Genomic DNA, 8,858 nt, shown 5'->3' with positions numbered 1-8,858 from the left:
TACTTGCACAATTTATCCCTCAAGGACAGTACAGCATAGCACAACACATGGCTTATCTCTGATGCACAAGGTTGTGTTTCTTCATTTATCCTGCACGTGAGTCTTTGTCCTCCCCACAGCGTCACAAAGGGACCCAGCAGAGAGAATCTTCCACAGCCTACACTCATTATATTCTCTTTGTCTTTTCTCATTCTTCCTAAAAAGTTAATATCACATGGATTAAGTCAGAAGACTCACAAGGCTTATATTATTCAGTCATTTGTTTGCTCATTTATTGATTGATTTAATACATATTTATTGAGTTCCTGTATGCACCAGGCTCCATGCTAGGTATTGAAGGTATAGTAGTGGGCAAACAAGCGCAGTCCCTTTTCTCATGGGGGGAGAATTCGAGAGACACAAACACATGAGAATATGTAACTATAAAAATATGATAAGAACAGTGAAAAAAATAAGGAGTGTCATGAAAGCGTGCAACAGATGGGGTGGTTAAGAAAAGCTTCTCTAAGAAGATGACATTTAAGGCAAGGCCTGAGAGATTATGTAGTGGACATTCACTGGTTTTGTTATCCTTGATCAACTTTCCCTTCTTTGGTAACAATGCCCTGATGATTTTATTTAGGGGCTTTCATTCAAGGTGTCCTGTTCTTCTCTGGCTGAGGGTAGGCATGTGGCCAAGCTAACTAAGGCTGACTTTCTTCTAGGGTTTGGAATCTTGAGTGGAGTAATGCAAAAACAGAAAAACCAGAGTGGCTTGTTCCACTGGTTGAGCCTCAACAAGGTGTCTGTTAGGAATCAAATCTCCATAAGATTCCTGAGCTGTTTGGTCTTTGAGCTTTCCAAAACTTGGCTGAAGAGACTGAGGGCTACCTCTATGTCCACCAAATTTTTTTGTTTACATTATTTCCCAAATAATGTACCACAGAACTCTAATGGGTTCTGGAAAGCGGGATTTAGCAAAGTGAAGAGTTTGGGAAAGAGCACGTCAATGGAAGGAACAGCATGTGGAAAGGGCTTTCTGTGAAGTGGAAAAGAGCTTGCTGGTTTGGGGAACAGAAAGAAAGCCAGTTGGGCAAAGTGTGCTGAGTGAGGGGCAGAACAGTACCAATATCTCTGGAGCGGCAAGCTGCACCAGACCTCATGGGGCCATATATAATCGTTCAGATTTTATCACCAGCACATAGGAAAGTTACAGACATATTTTGAGCACGGGAAGAATATTTTAAATAGCAACAAATGTCACAAAGGAAAAACAGAAGAGTTCAACTAACAGCATAAAGAACTGTGAATTGGTCATCCCAGTTCTGCTCTGAGCCAGCTCCAGGACCTTGGATATTTATAAGGCTTTGATGATTTCTCTTAGCCCCAGTTTTCTCATCTGTAAAATGAGGTGGTGGGTTAGATGATCTCTAACTCCTTCTCTGATGTTTCGTGATCTATGATAAAACCATGCCAATAAATGTAATTGTCATTAAGGAGCTTACAATCAAGTGGGAGAGATAAACACACCTAACCTCTATGATACCTGCTGTTGGTGTTCCAGGGAGTTCTAACGTTTAAAGCTTTTGGTAGCTTACAAGCTGATTTTGCCAGCCCATTGTTATGTTGACTGCAAATGGATTTTAAACAGTACTAGGCTCAGTAACCAATTCAATGAAGAACTTTGAAAGAGGGTATTTACATGAAATGTGATACTCTGCTAAGCTTAGATTTAGTGACTTCAACTGAATGCTTCATAACAGAAAACACTAGCGGGAGTACTGATTCTTGGGTGAATTTCATCTGGAACTTGTAACTGCAGGAGTGCCTATGAGTGATCTGTGTGTCAGTTATCTATTACTGTATAACAAACCACCCCAACACTTAGTGATTTGAAACAACCACCATTTTATTTCTCACAATTCCTGGGTTGGCCGGATTATTTTTGGCTGGCTTTCCCTGCAGCTCACTCATGTGGCTGAGAGCTGGTGGGCTGCATAGCTGGGACAGCAAGGCTTTCTCTTCTCAGGGTCTTTCCTCTTCAAGGAGGTTGGACCAGGTTTCTTCATGGCAGTCTCAGGGTAGCATTTCAAGAAAGCAAGGAGCAAGGCACAAGAGCACATCGAAAGCCCCTGCTTGTATCATATTTGTTCATGTCCCAGTAGCTAAAGCAAGTCACAAGGCCAACTCCAGGGTCAACGTGGGAGGGAGCTACAGAAGGACAACTCAGTAGGGGTGATTCATTAGAAGCCATTAGTGTAAAATGTGTAAACTTTTCCTCTGAGACTTGCATTGCAAGATACGCAACTCTAACCTATAAAGGATGACACTTTCTTTTTCTTTTCTCTCTCTCTCTTTTTTTTTTTTTTTTTTTCTGAGATAGAGTTTCACTCTTGTTGCCCAGGCTGGAGGGCAGTGGCACGATCTCAGCTCACTACAACCTCCGCCTTCTGGGTTCAGGTGATTCTCCTGCCTCAGGCCTCCCAAGTAGCTGGGATTATAGGTGCCTGCCACCACACCCAGCTATTTTTTGTATTTTCAGTAGAGACAGGGTTCATCATGTTGGCCAGGTTGATCCCGAACTCCTGACCTCAGGTGATCCACCCACCTCGGCCTCCCAAAGTGCAGGGATTACAGGGGTGAGCCACCACGCCCAGCCAAAGATGGCACTTTCACAGACACAATATCTATGTTATTACTACTATAAGGGAGCATGTGGAGTCACCTTATTAAGGGACTGAGTCCTACATCAGTGGCTCTGCTTGCCTCATAAAATTATTCATTAATTTTTAGCAGTGGCCTTGGGAAGTTATGTACATAATATTTAGAGGAAAATGGCATTTACAATGATAATGAATTAAAGCAATTCACACGGCAGTACCACTGCCCCAATTTAAACCTTGAGGCTTGCTAATTTCATATTTAGCTGCATCCCATATGCTCCCAATCCCTCTGCCCTAGTGTGGAGCTACAGCTCAAACTCCTTTGAAGGTAGGAAACTTACCTCACACACGCGTGTTCCCCTCATTCTTTCAGCGCATAGAACACTAAAAAGATGCTCCTTAAATACTTGCTAAATAAACTGATCAATAGTTGCCTTTTATTAAATATCTTTGTGTTTCAGGTATTTCCTTATTTCCTTCACAGACCGGATCATGAATGATCTCCCAATGTGACAAGGTCTTATTCTCCACAGTTTACCGTTGAGGGGACTGAGGTGCAGAAAGCCCAAGGTGTATGCAGCCCAATCCCCTCTGATCCCACTCTACTGCATTGCTGCCTTTTGTATGCAGCAGGAAGGACACTTCCTGTAAAAATGGAAAAAAGCCTTAAGTTGTTTGAGAGAGGGTCAGGAAGAAAACGGGAAGAGCCAGTAGACGGCAGGTGCTTTCAAAGGGCTCCCTATCTTTGACATCCATAAAATAAAAACTTGTTAATTAAGAGATTGGCCACAGAAATCCAGGTGGAAAACCTGCAGAAGAGTGGGTTCCACAATTCTTCAAAACAGAACAAAAAAACCCCAAGACTTGTTAATTTTTACCGGTGGAGGAGAAGAGGTTACAGGAGTAGTCTTGCTCCCAGGGCTGGCCTTGCTGAGCAGGTGACAATACCACACATATAAAGGTTTTAAGGTTTGTCCTCAGGTGAAAAGGTAGTCAATATTTTACATTTTGAAGATAGTTTTTAAAATCACCTACTGCATCAGTAGTAATACAAAAATAACTACCATTTACACACCACCGCACACATTGGGGCTGCGTAAAGAGCTTTATAGTGCACCATCTCAATTAATTTTCACAACTCTGTGAAGTAGGTTTTATTATTCTTAATTTATAGACGTGTTAACTGTGGCCCAGGGAGATGAGCTTTCCCGCGATTGCCCAGCTTTTAAGAGGTAGATCTCAAACCTAAACGTGTTTGACGAAAAGCCCTGAATAGCATTTAGCCGTGGGCCTTTTGCGGATTTGGCGCTGGTCCGAGGTGGGGATTTGGGAATCTCATTTATTTATGCTGAGCTGCGCACACGTATGCACGTGTAATTTACAAAAAACAAATCCAGGTCAGGATCTCTGTCCGCTTGAGGTTTCAAAATCTACTTGGGTAGACAGCGGTAAAAATCTCAACTCATTCAACTACTCGTTTGCTCTCTTCACAAGTATTTATTGTGCACTTCAATATTCCAGACAGGGCGCTAACCTTGCCCTGGAGGAGAGAATGGTGAACACAACAGACATGGCGTTTGCCCCTAACTATCCTCTTCCCGATTGTGCTATCTCACGGGCGAGGCGTTCAAAGAAGCAGGAAATATATCAACAAGGGGGTCACTTAAGCACCCGCTGCGCGGGAGCCGGAGGAAGCGCGCTGAGCCTGCAGAGGTGGTCAGGGCGAACTTCCTGGAGGCAGCGGCAGCAGCAGGCCAGGCGAGAACCCAGGTCGCTCAGAAGCGACAGTCTGAGACGGGAACCGGGGAGAGGGGGCGGGAGCCGAGGCCCGGGCGGGGGCAGACAGCGAGTTAGGGTTAGGACGGGAGGATTCGGCTTCCCGGCGGCAGAGGGCGCCTGGCGCTGCGGTCCGGCGCGCCAGAGCCGCCCGCGCGGGCGCCGAGAGGAGAGGCGAGGCGGGGAGCGCAAGCGGCGGCGGCCACTGCCACGTATTCCCAGCAGTGGTGGCGGCGGTGGCGGCGGCGGTGGCGCCCGCGGGCAGGTGGGCTGGGAGCGGCGCGGCGGCGGCGGCGGCGGCGGCGGCGGCGGGGCGGGCAAGCCGGCGGGCGGGCGCGGGGCACGGGGCACCGGGCACCGGGCGGGGGTGCGGCGCCGGGACAGCGCGGTTCCCGCCACGCCGGCTCCGCCTCCGCGCAGTGCTGCCGACCCAGGCCTGGGCGCCCGGCGGGTCCCGAGCGCAACTCGTGCGGGCGGGGTTGGGGGCCCGAGGGACTCGAGCTCGCCTGCCCGTCGCGGCTCGAGACGCTGCATCCCGGTTGCTGCGGGGCCGGGGCTGGGAAAAGTTGGGGCGGACCGCGAGCCCGCGGGGCCGGGCGGGAAGTGCGGGTGCGGGGCGGACTGGGGCCGGGGAACGCAGTGCAAAGGGCTCGGGCCGGTGCGGCCGGGAGGGCCCCGTATGGGAAGGCGGGGGACGCGGGTCCTTTGAGGACGCCGAGAAAGGGGTGCGCTCAGGGTCTCTGGGAGTGGACAAGAGTCCGGCGGCGGACCTTGCGGGTGAGAAGGGTCGGCGCCTGGGGGTCGGGGAGTAGAGGTAAGGCGGGGGCGGGATGGAGCCTTCCTCCTCCCCCGTTCTGTCGGGGCCGACCCTGAGACCGGGGGCAGGCTCCGAGCTGGGGACGCCTATGGCATCTGAAGACCCAGTGGGGAGTTCCTGTACGGGGTGGGTGGAGGAGGGAGCTGAGCGTTGCTTTCTCTGCTGCCAGGGCCGACTACTGCCCCTGCCCAGCGGCCAGATTCACCTCAGACTGCAGTGCTTTTGCCCTGAGGAAGTTGAGGAGGGACAGCTGAGCGGATGAGATGTTTGGGGTGTTCCAAGATGAGTGGGATTAGGCTGCATGATATCATAACTATCTCCGGGAGCTGTCAGAAAACACTCCCATGTCTTCATACACCCACCCATCCACTCATCCAGTCAGTACTGCCAAGCTCCAGGCTCCCTTGCTCTTTAAGTGACACCTCTAGGTCCCCAGAGCCCAACAGCGTATCTGCTCACAGCTTCGAGGGTGGCAAGGGTGGAAGACATGGCCTGCTGGTGTCTGCGTAGGTTGGTGCTTTCAGAAACAAGTGGTTCTGGAGGCGCTGGATGCTTTATTAGAACAACCTGTGTGGAGTCCGTTGACAGTGCAGATGACTCATGTTGGATTTTTTTTTCCCCCTTTACAAATAAACTTTGTATTCAAGACACCAGTATGCATGGTCATTTGCAGCAGTGATACAGCAAGAGACCCATAGTGGGCTTCTTGAGCCCTTATTCTTGTCCTAGATGTGTTAGCAAGAAGTTTGACCTTGGATGAGTCACTTGCTCTCTCTGGACTTCTGTTTTCTTATCTGTCACATGGGGTATAAAGAGAGAGCTCGACAGTGTGATATAGACAGGAGTAGGTTTCTGAGGGACACAGTGAAATCTTTTTTCTTGTAAGGCTGGATCAGCCACAGAAAATAAGCCTCAGCCTGTTCTTATAAAGAAATTCGCTTAGATTTAAAAGAAAACAGAAGCAAGAAATATTGCAAAAAGCAAAACAACAAAAAACTAATAGTAGTTGGTACTAGATTTACAACATGAATCCTGTTCTTATGCTTGCAGTTAGTGTACTTGGTTGTCCAGCTGTCTACTATAAAGTTGCTCATTACGCTTAGAAAATGTGTATTTCACCTGTGGACCCGAATTTTTTCTTATTTTTTAATCTGCAAGCTTGGAGTGGACGCTCAAGCTTGGAGTTGGATTGGTCCTGCTGGGGTTTGTCTGAAGAACATCCTCAGGGTCTCTCATTGCATAATATTATAGGTTTCCTTCGGTCTGACTGATGCTGGCGTCCTTGTACAACTATGCTTCTGCCATCTTTTCCGTTCTGGCTTGAGAAGTGGTGAGCTGGTTCCTCTTGCCTCTGGCATGTCCAGACTTCTCACTTCTTTTCAAATGAGTGTAGTAAAAGGCAAGCAGTGAGTTAGATGCAGCACATTAAAAATTGCTCCAGGCAATCATCTGTGTCCCCTCCACCCCGCTGCTGTCCCCTAGACCCCCTGGGCAACTTCTCACTAGAACTTCCTGGTCATAAGCTGGCCTTGACATTTTGGGTGCTGAGGGCCATTACAGCATTGAAATGACTTGGCCAGGGTCACACCACACATTAATGATCAAGCCATGGTGCTGGAAGAAGATGAATTTTGTGTGTGTGTGTGTATTTTATCATAACTGAATGTTCCTGTTCTTGTCCATTAGTAGCTTTCAAAATCCATATTGGGTTTGACCACATCATTTTCAGTAATCCTTTTTTGTCAGCTTTTTGGAAGCTGCAGTTAGTGGTTATCGCTGAGTTTGAGGTAGTGGTATTTTATTATTAAACAATTTTTTCCAAATATTTTTTTAAACTACTTTCCTTTTCAGACTAGATGAGGTAGTGTTAAAAATGATATCTTCTCCAACAAGTAAAGGCTTGATTAATTAGGTTGAGTCTTTAAAATATCTAGTGTTTGTGTGTGTATAAATTTTACTTTAATTGAGAAGTATTAATAAAAATCATAATCGTCACCATTTGAGCCCCTGCCATTGAGCAGGCATTGTGAGGTAGGAGTGAGCATCATTTTACAGGAGAGAAAACAAAGCCAAGAGAGACGGCACGACTCTGGTACAGCTGTCGTGCATAAGTTACTGATGATCTTTCAATCCATGTACCATTTTGTTAATATTGGAAAAGGAATTCTCAGCTATCCTACAGGGTTGTGCTAGTTAAATGAGATACTGTATGTGAAGAGCAACAAGTAAACTATAACGGGCTCCCTAACCCAGCACATTTTAACATAAGCACTTGTGGACTCTGGAAGCAGTGTGGTGAAGTGGTAAGTTCAAGCGTCTTGGGAGTCTGGCAGGCCTGGGTGTAAATACTGAACCTGCTGCCTGACCTCTCTGAGCCTGGTTTCCACATGTGTAAAATCAGGATAATACTGTCTGTCTTCTATTCAAGAAATGTACCCACTAATTGCAGTGGGTGCTAAGTAAAGGTTGGCGTCCACTCCTTTCCCTTGCACACAGGTACTTGGGTCAAAGGGATTGAGTAAGTCTTTCAGCAGTTGTCCTCAGGGGGAAAAGGCTTAGAGTACTTTTTGTACTTATCAATGATTCTTCTAGCCTTTTTGCCTTCCCACCCTAAGCCCCAGCACGCGCAATGAATATTCCAGGGCCTGTGATTGTCTTGTCCAAGGGAATTGAAAAAATCGTAAGCCAGAAAGGACAGGTCTTTGATAGAAAGTTGAAAATGGATGTAGCTGGTTTCCCTTTGCCCATTTTGTGGCCTTCTTCCTTTTTTTTTTTTAATTAATTTTGTTGGACAGGGAAAAGATACAGAATTCAGGGGGTTCTAGCTGGAGGGGGGGCCCTGGAAGAGCCTATAGTGTAGGGCAGCTAGAGAGAGGAGTGGGCTGGCTGACGGTCAAAGCTAGAGTTTGGTGTGGGGGAAATTTCTGTTAGATGCAGGATTTGGCTAAATATGGGACCAGTTTCCATCTAGTCCTTTAAGGCCCTCTTTTGGGACTCTGAAGTTTTTGTGCTCCAGGCAGATTTTGACTGGTTGTGGTGGCATCACAAATGAGTTTCCATAGTAAATTGTATGCTGAAAGGAAATTAAATTCCAAGAGGGTGTTTGTTGTGACTGATGCCAGAATTTCCTCTGAGAATTTTATTAACATTCAGTCTGTGAAAGTACTTCTTAGTTCTCTGAAGATAATAATTAGGAAATAGTTTTTAAAAAGTAGAAGTGTCGTCTTTGTGAGCTTTTGAAATGTCATCTTCCTAAATCTTTGGAGCAAATGAGGCTCAAAACATCATAGAGACATATTTTAAAAGCATTTCTTCCTAAATGTACTGTTTTCCTTCTCTTCCTATTCCTTCCGTCCTCCCACATTATTTTGATAATGAGTTAATTTTGGTTTCTTTCACATTGTGGTGGCCTAATTTTTAAATTTATGACCCTTCATTTTTAGATCTTGCATGTATTTTTTTTTTTTTTTTTACCCTTGAGTCAATTCTCATTGATTATGAAAAGCTGGTATAGCAAGGTGGGAAAGAGAGAGGACCCTGGAGCTAGGTTGGTGAGATCTAGGCTCTTTAGAACTTGGATTTGGTCCTCACAGTAGCTCTGGGAGGCTGATCATGCTATTCCC

General features: G+C 46.6%; 1 long non-coding RNA gene across 1 annotated transcript in view; it reads left to right on the top strand.

Moving 5' to 3' along the window:
• The first annotated feature begins 4,596 nt into the window (after nt 1–4,596).
• Nucleotides 4,597–8,858, top strand: part of SMCO4 (single-pass membrane protein with coiled-coil domains 4) — a 65,304-nt gene continuing 61,042 nt past the window's right edge. Inside the window, exon 1 of the long non-coding RNA XR_008511311.2 lies at nt 4,597–4,683. This is a non-coding gene — a long non-coding RNA (single-pass membrane protein with coiled-coil domains 4). The remainder of the gene's footprint in view (nt 4,684–8,858) is intronic.

Source organism: Pongo abelii, chromosome 9 (genome assembly GCF_028885655.2).
Source record: "Pongo abelii isolate AG06213 chromosome 9, NHGRI_mPonAbe1-v2.0_pri, whole genome shotgun sequence".
NCBI lineage: Eukaryota > Metazoa > Chordata > Mammalia > Primates > Hominidae > Pongo > Pongo abelii.
This window is presented reverse-complemented; position numbering and strand designations above follow the sequence as displayed.